Raw genomic sequence first — 18347 nt, 5'->3', positions numbered from 1 at the left:
CCGTTGTTGATGTATGAATAGTTTAATTCAAGAGTATGAATTTTTGTTTGAAGACTAATAATGCAGTTTTAAAAAACAATAAGTAAATAAGAACAAAATTAATATGGAAAATTTTGATGTTGGGATAGTTCTATTTCTATTTCTATTTCACCATTTGAAATGAAATCTTTACTTCTAAATTCGAGAAAAATTAAGCTTTTAAATGCTTTTTGTTTTGTCATGATGCGATTATTTTTCATTGAGAAACAGCTTATCACTAAAAAAAGAATCACGAATTTTGTTTGTTCCTAAAATTATTTTAACTACAACATCTGATTTTTTAAAGAAACAAGTTTGAACTTAATTAAAACCTATAAACAGCATTTCGAATAAAAAAGTTTCAAACAATTTTTTGGTTACAAAAATATAACTGAGTTACAACGGCATTCGTTGCAGATAACCTCAGTATGATACAAATGCAACAAAAATCTTGTTACAAATCGTATTTTGTGCTATTCGGGTTCACTCTGGTGTATGCGTAATATTTTTTTTCGATTTTTCAGTACAAAATTTGTTTTTTGTATATCTCCTAAACGTAGGGTGGACAAACGACGATTTTTGGCATACGTGTAGAACTCGAGGTGGACAAACGACAGAAATTTGAAATTTTGAAAAAAGTCAATTTTTGGAGATTTTTTGGGACTTTGAATTTTTCAGTACAAATTTTGTTTTTTGAATATCTCCTAAACGTAGGGTGGACAAACGATGATTTTTTGTTTGTATACATTTCTCGAGGTGTACAAACGATCGCCGTTTGAATTTTTGAAAAACAGTAATTTTTGAGGATTTTGAAATTTTCACTCTGGTGTTATGCGTAATATTTTTTTTCGATTTCTCAGTACAAATTTTGTTTTTTGAATATCTTTTAAACGTTGGGTGGACAAACGACGGTTTTTGGTATGCGTATAGAACTCGAGGTGGACAAACGACAGAATTTTGAAATTTTGAAAAAAGTCAATTTTTGGAGATTTTTTGGGACTTTGAAATTTTCAGTACAAAATTTGTTTTTTGAATATCTCCTAAACGTAGGGTGGACAAACGATGATTTCTTGTTTGTATACATTTCTCGAGGTGGACAAACGATTGCCGTTTGAATTTTTGAAAAATAATAATTTTTGAGGACTTTTTAATTTTCAGTAGAGGTACACTGTGGTGTATGCGTACTTTTTTTTTAAGTTGCTATAAAAAAATTCTTTTTGGAATATCTCCTAAACAGAGGGTGGACAAACGATGATTTTTGGTATACGTAAAGAACTCGAGGTGGACAAACGACAGCAGTTTGAATTTTTGATGAAAATTGAATTTTGGGGATTTTAGGGGAGTTTTAATTTTTCAGTGCAAAATTTGATTTTTAAATTGCTCCTAAACGGGGGGTGGAAAAACGATAATATTGTATGTATATAGAACTCGAGGTGGACAAACGATTGAAGTTGGTTTTATACGCCTATCTCAAAATTTGAGCGTTTTAGACGATTTTTCATTTTTCAGACTTCCTATAAAAAAAAAAAAGAATTTGCTCTAAAATTTTTTTGAAGGGTGGACAAACGAAAATTTTGGGTGGACAAACATGGACAAAAGGTGGACAAACGAATTAGACAAATTTGGTTCAAAAATTTTGAGGTCGCAGTTCTGGCTTCACGGAGCCATTTCGTTTTTCACTAACATAGTTTTCTGAATATTTTCTGTTTGGTGTTTTATTAAAGTTCTCAAGTATTTCTTTTAATCTTTTTATTATATTTAACATCTTTACAATTTAAAAAACTTAGGTTTACGCATTTTTTTTTTTGTAACTGTACTTTTTACAATTTTTAAGTCGAAAAAATTTTTTTTTTTAAATTGCTATCTGTCTCTTTAGTTCATTTTATTTGTTTTTTTTTTTATATACCTATATATTTTTTTTTTTGTTCACCGGCTGCCAATCCAGCTAGCCGGTATAAATTTCCGATTTCTTGTCGGGCCTTTACTTTGCGCCCCGCACGTTTTCGCTTCGGTGGTTTTCTTACTTGTTCTTGCTGTGGACGGGCAACCTGCCTTTTTAAATAGGCCTCGATAGTTAAAGGCTGCGGTTCTGCATTTTTGGGAGTGGGCACATACTCCGGAACCTCGCTTTCTGGATGGCCTGGGTGGTAGGGGCTGTTTAGGTTCTCGAACAGGTCGTCGAGTTCTTGTGCTTTATATGTCATCAGTTTTTTTTTTTCGATCTCAGTCTCTATGTATCTCCTGGATTCTTCTTCTTCTTTATTAGTTCTCCAATCTGCAAATTTCTTTCGATCTCAGTGGACTAGCAAGATTCACCTAGTGCCTCCTGGCAAGATCGCCATGTAATGTTCGTCGCCCTACCTCCTCTAATAAGCTATGGGGGATTTAGGTTTCCCCAAGCCGAATGAAATGGATGGCTAGATAGAGCCTATCTTGAAGAAAGAATATAAAATGAGAACAGGAGCCAGAGTTAACGGCTATGCTTCGAGTTTTAGAGTGATTTTTATTGAACAAAACTCAGCCCATTTATACGAAATATTTTCTTACACACTAAGAACTTAAATCTATTCATACATTCACTCAAACATACACATAATATTCAATGTTCATATTAAACCTAAACATTCGGCAGCATACTTGCCATGTCATCAAATTCATAGCCAATATGCATACCCCTTATTAGATGTAAACAAAATATATCCAATGCACTATAAAGAATATAGTGCATTGAACCTTATAACGTAGATACACTGACGAGAGTGGAAGTAATCTGAATCGTCAGCGCGTGCAAGATACTACGGGGTGCATTAGGTTGACCATGAATGAAATGCGAGTGCATTTCAGAAATATATTTACTATTTTAAAGTGAAGTGTTAAAGTCAATGACCAAAGTGTATTGTTTATGTCGCAGTGATCTTCTGTGTCAATGACTGGAATGGATTATTAATAATTATATGATCGCGAGTGTGATCCCTTCACACGCTGACATTTTATTTGTTTACAATCATTTTGACATTAGGTTTGAGGATTGTGTTTTTTCTCTCAATTTGGTTCATTTTACTTTGTAGGGTCGCCGTTTTCATATTTAAACAGAAACACCCTATTTTCTAAAAAAAAATCTGTACTTTGTTTTTCAAGAAAACAAATAAAATTCAAAGACGGTAGTAGCATGTTTATCCGGGCGAGAGAATTTGTTTGGTTTCCAAGGGAATTGTTTTTGAAAATAAACAAACTGGAAAATTTTCATCGAAAATTTTTCAGTTTGGATTTCAGTTTGGATTTCAGTTTGGGATTTGAGTTTGAAGATACAAGTTTTGTTTGAAATTTATTTTAAAAAAAAAAAGACTAAATACTAAAAAAATACTAGAAAAATAAATAGAAGATACTGAAAAATAAAAGGAAGGAAAAGAAGAAAACAACCAATAAAAAGTTCCGGAGGTTTAAAATTTAATAATAATTTAAAAATAAAAATTAAATTCAGACCATCTCATCGTACCGGATTTTTAAAAAAAAAATCGAAAAAAAGAAAGGAAAAACAGCAAGAAAAAGTATAAAAAAAAAATATTCATTATTCTCTATTTCATTATTTCATATTGTTCTCTGTTTTGTTTGTGTGTTGCTATTTTTTTTTAAACCCTTCCAATCGCTGTGCTCAGAATTCATCGGGAAATTCACTCGGGTTGTTGTGTGTATGCGTACTTTTTCTTTTATTCACAGGTCAACTATCCCTCTACGTGTGCGCACAAGTATACGGATACAGACAAAAGGTATGTGAATGTATGTAATTTCTGTTTTGTTTTGATTCTTCTCATTCGTCTTTTTTTTTTTTTTTTTGAATAACCCGATGGCTTTGACCTATTTTCCTTTTTGTTTCAATTTAATTTTGTTTCTTTGAAACGTGAGGACATTGACCTCTGATTTTAATTCCATGTGTGTCAGCTGATTGACTATTTGAAATTCAATTTTTTGTTTTTAAATACCTACTTTTAATTTCTATGAATTAATTTTGCAAACAAAATATTTTTCAATGCGGGGAGGATATTTATGTATGTATATAAGTTATCGAAGTTGTAATAACTCGATTTAAAAAAAACACAACTGATTCGGTTGACTAACAAAGAGTGAGTTTATTTATTATTTTACCTTCTATTTATAACATATCATTCTTTTACAATATTTCCAAGTATGCAAAATTAACAAATAATTCTTTAACAATGTTCTTTAGTTTCCAAGAATGCAAAATTAACAAATAATTCTTTAACAATGTTTTTAAGTTTCCAAGAATGCAAAATTAACAAACAGATGAATTAATAAAATGTTGAATAATCTAAATGTTTGAATTTCTAGGAAATTGGAAAGTTAACAAAATAAAATATGATTTTTATAAATGCTGATTTGGCAAAGGTGGGTGTTTGTTTATTAGTAGCGGAAATTGGATGGGAATGTGAATGGGAATGAGAATGGGAATGTGTCGTGTTAACTCCCCCTTTCTTAAGTATCTGCGTCTCGTAGATTAGATTTTTAGAGTAATTTGTTCTATTGAATTAATTTGGGAGTTTGGGTCAACTACTGGGATGTTTAATTTTAAAGGTTCAAATGAGGAAAGTTGGAGTTTTTTCTTGTTTTTTGACTGTTTTTTCAGAAAGATGAACAGAATTAAGTTCATTGTTGCCCCTATGAGCAGAATAGTTAGGTTTGAAGTTAGGAAAAGATTACTATTTAAAGAAATAAAGGAAAGTGTTTCTACGTTGTCTAGATGAAGTTTGTGTAGGTATTGTAGGTCGAGTTTTATTTCCCCTTCGGTGAGGTTATTTTGAAGTAAGGGAGGTAGTATATGATATGTTTTACTCTCCCAGTTGCTTTACTTTATGTTATCGATTTCGATAGATTCGTTGAAAAAATTTATAAGGAATCAACCGTTCAGGTTACGGAAATGTCTGCCGTATGTTATATTACCGACATAATTTGTAAGAAATAAAGTGCTTTCATTGATGAGTTCTATTATTGGCCTATTTTCATAACTAAACGATTTTGTCCCAATCCGTCGCATCGGGATTAACTGCTAGCCACTTCCAAGCGGAACCTATCCAGTTGATTGCCCGTTTTTCTCTGTTTTGGGTCTTATCTTGGAGTTGCTCTAATAGGCTTTCTATCTTTGCTTTCTGCAGTTCCAGCTGCGGTAGGTAAAGGCTGTTTTTAGGAATATAATGGTTGATGTCCGTATTAATTTTACTAATAACTTCTTCGAACATTGTAAGATTAATAAAATGAATGATTTTATAGTTTCCTGTGGTCATTTTTCCATTTCCTTGTTTGATTGCGACGAGTGGACTTTGGTATTCGTAGATATTGACTATTGCTCCCACACAGAGGATGCAATTTAATCTGTAATAGAAGGTATGTTTTTAAGGTGCGATTTATGAATTCGTTTTCCGTTGGTTGTTGTTATTGTTACTTTATTATCTAATCCTACAGTTTCTTTATGGTAAACTGGTTTATCTTTGCTTTTTATTTGTTTGTCTCTTTTAAAGACAGTTTCACCATGTTTATAGTTTTCTGGTGGTGACCTTTTTTTGTTATGCCTATTAAGTTGGTTTTTTTGGTTACGAATGATTTCGTATTTAAGATCTGTATGAACTATATTTTTAAAATCAAGTAGGTTCTCGTAATTAATTCTTTGTGACCGTCCGAAAAAAATATCGGCAGGCTTTCTCTTGGTTACCGAATGGATTGAGTTATTGTATCTATCTGTAGCAATGTTAACAATTTCCTTAACAGTTAAGTCTGGAAATTCTTGTTAAAGACATCTTATTATTTCAATAATAGTTGAGTGTACTCTTTCTATTGTTCCGTTAACTTCGCTTTTTTGTGGAGGGGCTAGGTAAACGTTTATGCCAAGACCTTCAATATAATTTAGAACTATTGGACTTATAAAACTGCTTTCATTGTCTGTTACTAAAATCTTAGGAGCAGTGAAGAAATGAATCAATTTTATTATTCTATTCCGGATGTGTAAAGCGGATTTGTTTTTGATATGGAAAAATTTCGTAAATTTGGAAAATTTATCTACACAGGTTATGAATTTTTCTTTTTTAAATTCTATGATGTCCATGTGTAGAATTTCGGTTGGATACGATGGAATAGGGGTGGGCTGAAGATGAGGTTTAGGGGGGTGACGATCGTATTTGTTCGAGCGACAAACGTTACAGGAATTAACGAAATTTTTAATTAATTTAGTCATTTGAGGGAAGTAATATTTTTCAAGAATTTGGTTTTAGCCCAGGGAAATTAGTAATTTAAATCGCATTTTTCGCGGGACAAAATTTATTTCATGGAATGTGTTCGGGTGGTTGCCCTTATCATAAAAGTCAATTTGTTGGGAAAATTGGAGGTTGGGAACAGCCGCCATCTTGGAAAAGAGATTGGTATCGTTTTTATTGAATAGCTCCATTGTTATTCATTTTAACAAAAACTGTCAAAGGTAAGACTTATCAACAATAAAATTATCTAAAAAATGATATACAAAACAATTCCGTGAGTTGATTAAATAAAATTTTACAGTTGGTCAAAGTGCGGGTTTGTATCGCAAGGTTGGGACAAAATGACATTTGTTCATATATCTGACGAACTTTTGATTTGTTTGGATAATTCTTCAAGAATGAATTATAGTACTTTTAATTACCTATAAAATGAGCCCACAATCGTTATTGTAACCATCGTATTGTAGAAGTAATCCAACTCCGGAACTCTCCATGTACTAGTCAAAAGTGAGAAAAAAGCTAGTTTTTTGCTAGTATGCCGAGAAAATTTTGGGAGTAGATGTTTAACCAAAATACAAGTACGCAGTTTTGCAGCCATACGCGTGTTAATGTCGATTTCAAAGGTCTGACAACTCTAATTTTGTGCTTTATACGGTTTTTGGGGGGTTAAATGACTTAAGTTTTCCACTTAATGTGAATGGGCTAAATTTATACTTTTTGAAATTATAAATATACAAGCTGATGCTCTATCATTTTTCCTAAATCTAGACACCCCAATCTTGAGGATGTGACCAATAGAACTCAAGATATAAGCCGTTTATACGATTATGTTTTAGAGGCTTTTTTGTTTCGATTTTTGTTAGTTTATTTGAATTGAAAAGCCTGATATGGTTAGTTAAAAAAGCTTATATCGTGAGTTCTATTAACCCCATAGCAAAGATTGAGGTGTCCAGATTTAGGAAAAATAAAAGAACACCAGCTTGTATATTTATAATTTCAAATAGTATAAATTTAGCCCATTCACGTTTATTGGAAAACTAACGTTATTTAACCCCCCAAAAACCGTGTAAAGCACAAAATTAGAGTTGTCAGACCTTTGAAATCGACATTAACACGCGTATGGCTGCAAAACTGCGTACTTGTATTTTGGTTAAACATCTACTCCCAAAATTTTCTCGGCATACTAGCAAAAAACTAGCTTTTTTCTCACTTTTGACTAGTACATGGAGAGTTTCGGAGTTGGATTACTTCTACAATACGATGGTTACAATAACGATTGTGGGCTCATTTTATATGTAATTATAAGTACTATAATTCATTCTTGAAGAATTATCCAAACAAATCAAAAGTTCGTCAGATATATGAACAAATGTCATTTTGTCCCAACCTTGCGATACAAACCCGCACTTTGACCAACTGTAAAATTTTATTTAATCAATTCACGGAATTGTTTTGTGTATCATTTTTTAGATAATTTTATTGTTGATAAGTCTTACCTTTGACAGTTTTTGTTAAAATGAATAACAATGGAGCTATTCAATAAAAACGATACCAATCTCTTTTCCAATATGGCGGCTGTTCCCAACCTCCAAATTTCCCAACAAATTGACTTTTATGATAAGGGCAACCACCCGAACACATTCCATGGAAAAAATTTTGTCCCGCGAAAAATGCGATTTCATGCCCATATTTTGACTAATTTCCCTGAGCTATTTTTATTTTCGATATAATTTCTATGAGCTCGTTTATGTTCTTCTTGTATTATGTTAAATTTATTTTCTTCCTTATTTATATCTGTGACTATTCTTTGTGTAATTCTTATTTTATATTGGCTAAATGAGGCTTTATAAATTTCTTGTAAAAGTGGAATGAATTTTTCTGGAATTTTGATACCATTAAGTATATTAGGATTTAATTTTTCCTTTAGGAATTTTGTAAGAGTTTCTTCGTCATAAGAGTGCAGCTTGATATAATGTCTTTGTTATTTTGGGTGAGGTTCTTCGTAGCATGTCATTTCATTGCCTTCGGAAAAGATAAGTTGGTTTCTAAAAACGTTAATAGGTGCTTCGCAGTGCGGTATAAGATTACTACTATCTTCTTCAGCACTGTGTTGAGTTCCAGAGGATGAAGTTATAATATTAAGCACGGGGAGTCGCGACAGTGCGTCTGCGACGACATTTGATCGTCCAGGCTTATAGACAAGAATACCACCATACTCCTCTATTCTTGACTTCCATCTTTTTAGTTTTGCGTTAGTATTGCGATTACTCAGCGCGAACGTTAGCGGCTGATGGTCTGTAAAGATTTTTATGTTTTTGGCTCCGTAAAGATATGTTCTTAATTTATCGAGGGACCATATTATCGCTAATCGATAGTTGAGTACCCCTCTTCTGTCTCGGTTAGAGATCTAGATATAAATGTAATGGGTCTTTCTTTCCCGATTTCGCCTTGCGAGAGGACGGCTCCGATGGCGTAGTTGGAGGCATCGGTTGTAAGAATAAAAGGTTTCTCAAAATTGGGGAATATAAGAATATCCGAAGATATAAGCATATCCTTGAGGCATTTAAATGCGTTTAACGCTTGATCATCAAGATGGACTTCGACTTTTTTCGACTGATTTGCTTTAATTTGGGCATTTTCGCCTCTTGTTATATTGGTTAAAGGTTTTGCTAATTTAGCGTAATCTTTAATAAACTTCCTATAGTAGGACGCGAGACCTAAAAAGCTTTTAAGTTCTTTAAGATTTTTTGGGGGTGGAATCTTTTGGATTGCTGCTATTTTTTCAGGATCTGCCCGAATTCCTTCTTGATTGATTATATAACCCAAGAAATTAACTTGAGTTCTTAGGAACTTTGATTTCTCTAAGTTCACTCTAAGATTTGCCTTATCAAGATACGATAAAACTTGCTCAAGATTGTTCAAATGATCAGATATACTTTTGCCGAAGACGATTATATCGTCTATATAGACATAGCATATTTTGCCTATAAGAGGTTTAAGAACGTCGTTGATCATGCGTTGGAATATAGCGGGTGCGTTTTTTAACCCGAATGGCAGACGAGTAAACTCATATTTGCCATTTGCCGTTGAAAATGCAGTCTTTGCTATGTCACTTTCTTTCATCTTAATCTGGTGAAAGCCAGACGTAAGATCAAGGGTCGTGAAGTATTTGCTTTCACCTAAACTTGCAAGAGTATTTGTTATGTCCGGAATCGGATAAGCATCTGCAATTGTTATTGCGTTCAGTCGTTTGAAGTCAATAACAAGCCTATATTGCCTTTCGCCTGCAGAGTTGGGTTTCTTTGGAACAATCCAAAGTGGAGAATTGAAAGGACTTTTAGATGGTCTTATAACACCATCAGAAAGCATTTTGCTGATTTGAGCTTCGACTTCTGCTCTTAGGTTAGCGGGGTAAGGGTATGATTTTGTGTATATAGGTTCGGATGAAGTAGTTCGTATTTCAGCACGAACGCTGGTATCTATTGTACCACTGTCTGAGATTGGTCCGAAAAGTTTTTCATATTTGCATAAAAGGTTTTGAATATAATTTTCAGGGTTTATATCAGTTTGAATATTATTTACTTCTTTTGATTGTTTTTCTTTGAGATTAATTTTAATGTTTGGGGCTAAAATGAGCATATTGTTTTTTCTGTCTATTACAGCCTCTAATTGTTTGAGGGTATCATCACCAATAATCCCGTCAAATGATTTGAGTCCTGGAAGGACAAAAAAGTCAAAAGAGGTACTATTGCCGATAGGTTTAAAAAATTGGGCACTAATTTTACGATTTATTTGTAGTTGTCCGGTAGCGGATTGTATTTTGAATGGAGAAGTGACTGGTTTACAATTGTAAGCAATTCTTTCAGATACAAAGTTCTTGTTAGCTCCAGTATCTATCAAGAATTTTAATACTTCACCATCTCTAGTAACATACTCTAGGTATGGTACGCTAGAGAGGCTTCCGTTGTAAAATTTAGCTCTGCTAAATCGTCATTATTGCCATCGTTATCCCAAGATTCTTGGTATGCTTTGAAATATTCCTCGTTCAATGGATCCTCTTCGTCTTCTTCTATAGTGTCCTGATCTGCGATAACGTTTGTTGCAAAGAGACGTTGTTGCTTCCTCGGAAGATTATCAGATCCATTAAATCTTTTTGGCATTATATTATTTTCAGGTCGGTTCATATAGTTGATTTGACGACTTTGAATAGATTTGTCCACGTCCATAGGCTGTGGGGGTTTTGGATTAGTTGGTCTAGGAGGGGGTGAGCTGTTCCATGTTGGTCTTGGAGGAGGTGAGCTATTCCATATTGGTTTTACATAATGCTGGTTGTTATTCATTTGGTTTATAGGAGCAGTAATATTGTTGTTAAAATTTTTCTTATGTATTGAAAAGTTTCTAAAGTTAAGGTTTTGAAATTCTAAACAAGAGGTATAAGCCTCTGGAAGGGTTTGAGGTTTCTGAATCATTAGCATTTTTGATACGTCACCATTGAGACCTCGGACAAAAATGTCTAAAGCTCTGTTCCTATAATTCTCTGTCAGGGCCGTAATGGTCTCCTGAGAGTAATCTTCAGTTTTGATTTTGTTTATAAGAAGAGACAATTGGTGGTTGACCCGCGCATAAAATTCATCGATGGTTTTATTCGCTTGGGTCATTCTATTAAGTTCGTGTTCTAAAGTTCTAGAATCACGTTTGTCAGCGTAGTGCAGTGACAGACATTTTTTGATTGTCTGCCAATCTTCGTCAAATATGTTATAAGATATGAGGGCGGCATCGGCCGGGCCTCTTACTTTTTGCCTAATGTGTTGTAATATTGCCCTATAGATAGGTTTATTCTTAACGATTTGGTAATCGTTTAGTATGGACTCCACATTGTGGATCCAAGAAACGTACTGTACTGCATTGCCATCAAAAATTTGAAGGTCTCTTACGCAGTCAGGTAATTTTCTTATATCTAAAAGATCCTGTTCAGTTTTGGGGATTTGTGAAGTGGTAGTATTGGAAGGATTTTGAGGAGGTGTAATCCTACTTTCGAGCTGGTGTACACGATTGTTCACCAATATAATTTGCTCGATATTTTGGTTTACAGCACTAACCAGCTGTTTAATTTGTTCGGATAATTCTTCGAGTGTGACAGGCATTTTGGAAAGGAACGATAAAAAATGGGTGGGATTGGATTTTTTGTATTAAATTGGTTAGGATTTTTTGGAAAAATTTTTTTGTTTTTACAGTATTTTTATATGATTAAGATTTTTATAAGATTAACTTTTTCTTGGAATTCAATTGTATAAATATAGTAGTCAAATAATAATAAAAATTATATAAAAATAAAGGTATTTAATAAGTTTTCCTATCAAAATTTATATTTAATAGCTATGATAATTTATTTTAAATTTTGTTCTTTAATTGTGTTGTTCTTACAGCATAATTTGCATCATTGGGGTTCCGGTTTTCTCCTTTTTGCGTCAGCTACTAGGGTGCGGTTTCTTCTGGGTAGTCCCGCGGTTTGAATGCAACAAAGTTTTTTGTATAGGTACACTGTGCTTTTCGCACTACACTACACTTTATTGTGCGGTTCTTATGTTTTACGCACTAGGTCTTGAAATTTAAAATCCGTTTATTGAGTACGTGGTTCTTATGTTACAACGTACTTTCACTTTGCTCGGTTTTTATTTTACGCACTTGATTGAGAGTTTTTAATTCTTTATAGTGCTTAGATGAATTCGAACTTTCACTTCACGCGGTTCTTATGTATCGCGGTGCTACTGTTCGGCTGTGTTTAAATTTTACGCACTTAATTTAGAGTTTTTAATTCTTTGTAGTGCTTTACGTCAAACTTTCACTTTACGCGGTTCTTGTGTAACGCGGTGCTACTTGTTCGGTTGTGTTAAGCTTTTATTTTTCTGCCGGGTACGCGGTTCTTATGTTACGCGATGTACTTAATGCGGTTCTTATGTAACGCACTTAGAAATTTGCTCGGCTTTCTTAAGCTTTTGTGTTTTAAATTTTTAATTAATTGTTTTGCCGGGTACGCGGTTCTTATGTAACGCGATGTACTTAATGCGGTTCTTATGTTACGCACTAATAAGCTGCTCGGGCGCCAGTTATCGAAGTTGTAATAACTCGATTTAAAAAAAAAACACAACTGATTCGGTTGACTAACAAAGAGTGAGTTTATTTATTATTTTACCTTCTATTTATAACATATCATTCTTTTACAATATTTCCAAGTATGCAAAATTAACAAATAATTCTTTAACAATGTTCTTTAGTTTCCAAGAATGCAAAATTAACAAATAATTCTTTAACAATGTTTTTAAGTTTCCAAGAATGCAAAATTAACAAACAGATGAATTAATAAAATGTTGAATAATCTAAATGTTTGAATTTCTAGGAAATTGGAAAGTTAACAAAATAAAATATGATTTTTATAAATGCTGATTTGGCAAAGGTGGGTGTTTGTTTGTTAGTAGCGGAAATTGGATGGGAATGTGAATGGGAATGAGAATGGGAATGTGTCGTGTTAACTTACATGTTTGTAGTTATTACATTATTATTTTAAGAATTTTCTTCATTTGTTGAATAAAAATTTAAGAGTTTAAAATGAAGAACTTGGTTTGAAAATTTCTTTTATATCTTGAAGCAAGATGGAAGTTTAATTTTATTTTCAGTGGGGTGACTGGTGGCTGTGAAACGAGGAGATTCTTGAAGGGATGAGACATCGTTGGTAAACGAGTTACTCTTATTTTCTTTTGTTTTAGGGGCTGTCATAAATATATTGAGCGCTTGACAGCCATGTTGCTTTGAATATGTGAAGCTGAGGGTGGGTAGCTCAGAGGTGTCATTAACATCTAAGACACCGAGTGCATCGAAAGGACGAGTAGGTAAATCAGTCCAAAAATTCTAGGTTCATCTTCGAGCATTTTTAATTTTTTTTTGTATGTAACGTAGTTTAATTTTTCAGTCCGTTTTGTCTGTCTATGTCTATTTTTTTTATTTCAGTCCTAGTTTGTTTTTAACTTTTGAAATTTTGGTTTCTTTTGATTAGGTAGTAATTTTTTTTTTCGTTGTTATTTTTTTTTTTTTTGTAAACAGGCATGAAATTAACACGGTAGTCCGGCATGGCAGGCCAAAGAACCCACCCCGCATCCGGCGAGCTTCAGCAAGCAAACAAGTATGCCTGGCCTGGTCCTAGCCTACCGGACACTCTTCTATCCGCATTTTTGTGTAGGATCTGTACCTACAGGATAGAAGAGTTAATAAAAATTTTAATACCGTTACAGATGGCGCCCAACGTGGGGCAATATTTCTTTAAGGGTACCTTTATACTCTTTAGATTTTTGCTCTAATTTTTTTTTGCCGGTGTTCAATTAATTCTTGGAATTTTCTATTCGGTTCATAATTTTTTTTCTTTTCTTTCGCGATTTAATGTTTAAAATTTTAATTTTTTTTTTACATGTTTGGAGATGAACAAACAATTTTTGTTTTCCTCGGGCAATGTTTCTTATTTTGGATTCTCTGTCCAACAATAGATATAAGACACTGTTTTTGTTGCTGAGTTTCTGGGTTTTTGACCATTGTTTGAGGATAGGGAATTTCAGGTGTCTTTCATTGGAATTTCATCTGATCAAATTGCTCTTGATTTTCTCTACAAGGTTTAAGAGTTTGCAAGTTTATGTGGCTACTGTCCGGGAGAGGAGTTTTGACACCTCTTCGTCAGTTGCTGTGGACGCATCCTTGGAATCTGTTGAACTAATTCAATTTTTAGCTTGATGTCCTTATGATGAAAGCTTGATTTTTGCTGTCGGGATTAGGGAATCGTAGTATCTAGTCGTCTGTTGCTTCACTAACTTTTGCAAACATCATAAGATGCATTTGGTTGAAAATTGAATCTGATGAGCTGAAACTTCTTTCGATGCACAAATGGTTCTCTTTCTTTCGGGATCTCAAAGTTCTAAGGAGCCATTAGATTCTTTGATTTTCTAGGAAAATTTAATTTTTTTTCTTTGTCTTTCAATATTCAGTATCAAGTTTTCAAATTCTATCTTCACTTTTTTCTTTGTTGTTTTTCCTTTCACGCGTAATATTCATTTTTGTTGTTGTTTTTTTTTTTGTTCAATATGGAGAATTTGGAAGACAACATTGGTGGGCTGTTTTCAAATTCGAGAAAATCTGCTCCTGGAGCAATCGACGAACTTCCTCACAGTTCAAATGGTTAAGCTGCAAGTAGATTTTCTACAACCAACCCATTTTCAGGATTTAGAGGTAGATTACCTGTTCCCCAATTTAATCAAAATAATTCACCGGACATGACCAAACTAAATTTCCCTAACCCAAAATGTGCTTCTACTCCGATTTCTTCGAGAAATAATATGGTAGATCTTGATGGTCACATTAATAAAATAGTAACTTCAAATTTAGAAGCTCAAAACAAAGCTCTAGTTCAAAGTTTAGAAACGAAATTTGAAAATCAAAGACAGATTTTTCAAACGGAATTTGAGGGGTTTGTTCAGCGAGTTATGGCGTCTTCGTTTCCCTCAGGTTTAACTGAGGAAATCCCAATTTCAATTCAGAGCGAAAATTATCAAAGACCTATAAATATTCAAAATTTTGAAAATATGCGTCTTAACGATCAAAGACCACATCTAAATAATTTTGACTTAAATAGAAATCAACCCAAAATATATAATGAATTTAAAAATTGGGGCGTAAAATTCGACAACAAGAAGATGTCAGTTAACGACTTTCTGTTCCGTCTAGAGCATCTTCAAAAGTCCTATGGTGTGGAATGGGAGGAGATCCATAAAGGTTTTCACCAACTTATTGCGGGGGACGTTACCGAATGGTTCTGGGTACATCAAAGGACGCATAAGGGACAAGACTGGACGCACTTTAGACTTGCTCTTATAGAGCATTTTGGAAGTCTAGAAACGGAGGACGAACTTGGACGGAAACTTGATGACAGGAAACAGGGTTGGAATGAATCCTTTGACAACTTCTACTCGGACGTACTTAAACTTAACTCGAAATTGCGAACGCCACGAGGACCAGACCGACTTATTTTCTCGTTACGGCAGAATGTACAACCTGGAATAGGAAGCAAACTGTTGACCTTTAAGACATCCAGTTTGCCAGAGATGGTATACACCTGTCGTAACATTGAAAAGTTTAACAATGAACATAGACGTAGACAGACTGACCATGACCAACGATACAATGCCAGAAAAGTGAATGAACTCGACTCTATGAACTTTGATGCAGCCTACGAACAACGCATAGATACCGTCAACTTTCCAGAGCCGAGAGAGAGAGACAAACAACCGGAATGTTGGAACTGCAGGAAAATTGGCCATAAATTTCGAAAATGTCCTAGTGCGAAAAGTTCCCTGTTTTGTTACAATTGTGGAAGACCGGACGTTATTTCTACAAAATGTTCTTGTTCGGAAAACCAGAGGAGGAGCAATTGGAACCCCGGAGAATATTGCTCCCCAGAACAGAGACCGGGCAATCCATTCAGGAGACAGTAGACAATAGACAGACAAAGACTTTAATACCGGATGTACAAAATGACAAACAAATACAAATACTTAAAAGACAATCTCAACAGGATCAATCTACACTACAGAAACACAACGCACCTACTTCACAAGAACACAACACACCTATATTACAACAAGACATTACACCTACTTTACAAGAACACAATAAACCCACACTACACGAACGGTTGTTGAATTACGAACAAGCACGTGCTCGTATTTTCAACTCCGAACTCACCCAACACGTTAAAAGTTGCAAACTCTCAAAACTACGTCAGCGCTTTGGTGACAAAAAGACATTACACAGAGGACAGAGCTATATTATCGACAACTTTGCTAAACATTGACGATCCGAGGCCCTACGCAAAGGTTAAAATTTGCAACAAAGAGGTGTTCGGTCTTCTCGACTCAGGAGCATCAATTAGTTGTCTCGGTTTAGATGCTTTGGAATTTCTTCGGGAAAATGGATTTTCATATAAAAAGCCATCGTAGGGGGTCAGTACAGCAAGCGGCCAGAAACAAGATATTATTGCCTCTGCAACTGTGAGTGTTGAGTATAAGGGGTTGGAAAAACAAATGAGTTTGTACCAACACTAGAACAAAAACTCTACCTGGGGGTTGATTTTTGGAAGCTGTTTAACCTGGCTCCACAAATCATTTCTGAAACAAACTACCCAAGTTACACAGACAGAACCGAATGCTCACCAATTGACATCGGAACAATTAGTAGCTTTGGAAAAAACGAAAGCATTGTTTCCTTCCTATGCGGTACATGGCCTAGGACGGGCAAATCTTGAATGACATCACATCGACACCGGCGATGCAGTCCCTATTAAACAAAAACACTATCCGGTTTCTCCGGCGGTACAAAAGCTTCTTTATGAGGAAAAGGATCGCATGTTTCAGATGGGCGTTATTGAAGAGAGCGACAGTGCTTGGAGTTCTCCTGTTGTTCTGGTAAAGAAGTCAAACGGGAAACACAGACTCTGCCTCGACTTCAGGAAGGTCAATAGCGTTACAAAGAAATATGCTGGTCCGGTTCCAAATAAAGAAGGTTTGCTAAGTCGTATGACAAATTCACATTTCTTCACGAGTGTGGATTTGAAGGATGTGTTGGATGAAAGCTCAAGGGAAAAGACTGCGTTTAGCATTCCTGGACTGCCGTTGCTTCAGTTTACCGTCATGCCATTTGGTTTATGCAACTCTTCACAACGTATGTATAAACTAATTGACAAGGTAATACCGCATGAGTATAGAGAGAATGTTTTCCCTTATGTCGATGAACTGTTAATTGCTACCCCTACTTTTGATGAACATATGCGGATGCTCGAAATAGTCGCTACTCGGTTGAAGGAGGCTGGACTTACTATTAACTTAGATAAGTCTAAGTTCTGCTTCAAGGAGTTGGATTATCTTGGGTATGTCGTGGGTGAGGGATGTTTGAAGACCAACCCGGATAAGGTTTCGGCAATAAAAGATTTTCCAGTTCCCAAAAATTCTCGCCAGACGAGACGATTTCTTGGTCTTTCTGGTTGGTATCGTAGGTTCGTGAAGAACTATTCCGGGCTTGCGGCACCAATCACAAATACCTTGAAGACGGGAGTCAAGCTTGAGTTTGGTGAAGATGCTGTTAACGCATTCAACCAACTAAAAGAGGCACTTACAGTCGCACCTGTTTTAGAAACACCAGACTACACAAAACCATTTAAGATCCTTTGTGACGCCTCGAGTACCGGCGTTGGCTGTGTTTTGTGTCAGGAGGACGATGATGGTGAAGAGAGACCCATCTACTATTACTCCCATAAACTCCCAAAATCAGAGCGAAACTTTTCTGTTACTGAACAGGAATGTTTGGCTGCGGTTTTGGGAGTTAAAAAGTTTCGACCTTATGTGGAAGGGCATGCTTTCACGATAATAACTGATCATGCAATTTTGAAGTGTTTGATGAACCAGAAGGATCTACATGGTAGATTGGCACGATGGAGTTTGAAGCTTAAAGGCTTTGATTTTAAGATTGAGCACCGTAAAGGTAGTCAGCACGTTGTTCCTGACGCGTTATCGCGAGTATACGCTGTTGACTGCCTTTACAATGTGTCCATCTTGGAGAGCCCACATGATGTGCTTCACATTGACCTTGATGATTTAAGTTTCAAATCCGAGGAATATGTGAAGTTAATCGAGACAATCAGGGATAATGAAGATCAACTTCCTGACCTTCAAATCTCTGAGGGTTACGTGTACAAAAAAGTTAAGCATTGTACAGGTAACCCAGTCGAAGATGACATGGTGTGGAAACTTTGGGTTCCATCGATGTTGACCGAGTCCTTGATTCTTCTCGCTCATCAACCCCCGAAAGCTTCACATGGTGGTATATCTAAGACTTTGTATCGTCTTCACGAAAGGTTTTACTGGCCTAATATGGCGGCTGAAGTGAAATCTTTCATTGCGAGTTGCGACGTATGCAAAGTCTCGAAAGCACCCAATACCTACGGTGACCATATTTCTGGAAGCCAAACCCGGGACGGAT

The 18347-nt window shown here is 35.0% G+C and overlaps 1 protein-coding gene across 5 annotated transcripts in view; it reads left to right on the top strand.

The window, feature by feature from the left end:
• Positions 1-18347, top strand: part of LOC129906876 (uncharacterized) — a 564039-nt gene that overhangs the window by 497990 nt on the left and 47702 nt on the right. For 2 of the 5 annotated variants that reach the window (XR_008770862.1, XR_008770861.1), the window contains exon 7: positions 3736-14546. The exons of the other annotated variants lie outside the window; for them this stretch is intronic. The gene's annotated coding sequence lies outside the window, so the exon portion shown is untranslated. The remainder of the gene's footprint in view (positions 1-3735; positions 14547-18347) is intronic. 5 annotated transcript variants of the gene reach the window in all.

Source organism: Episyrphus balteatus, chromosome 1 (assembly GCF_945859705.1).
Source record: "Episyrphus balteatus chromosome 1, idEpiBalt1.1, whole genome shotgun sequence".
NCBI lineage: Eukaryota > Metazoa > Arthropoda > Insecta > Diptera > Syrphidae > Episyrphus > Episyrphus balteatus.
The sequence above is the reverse complement of the archived record's forward strand: the minus strand, read 5'-3'. Positions and strand labels throughout refer to the sequence as shown.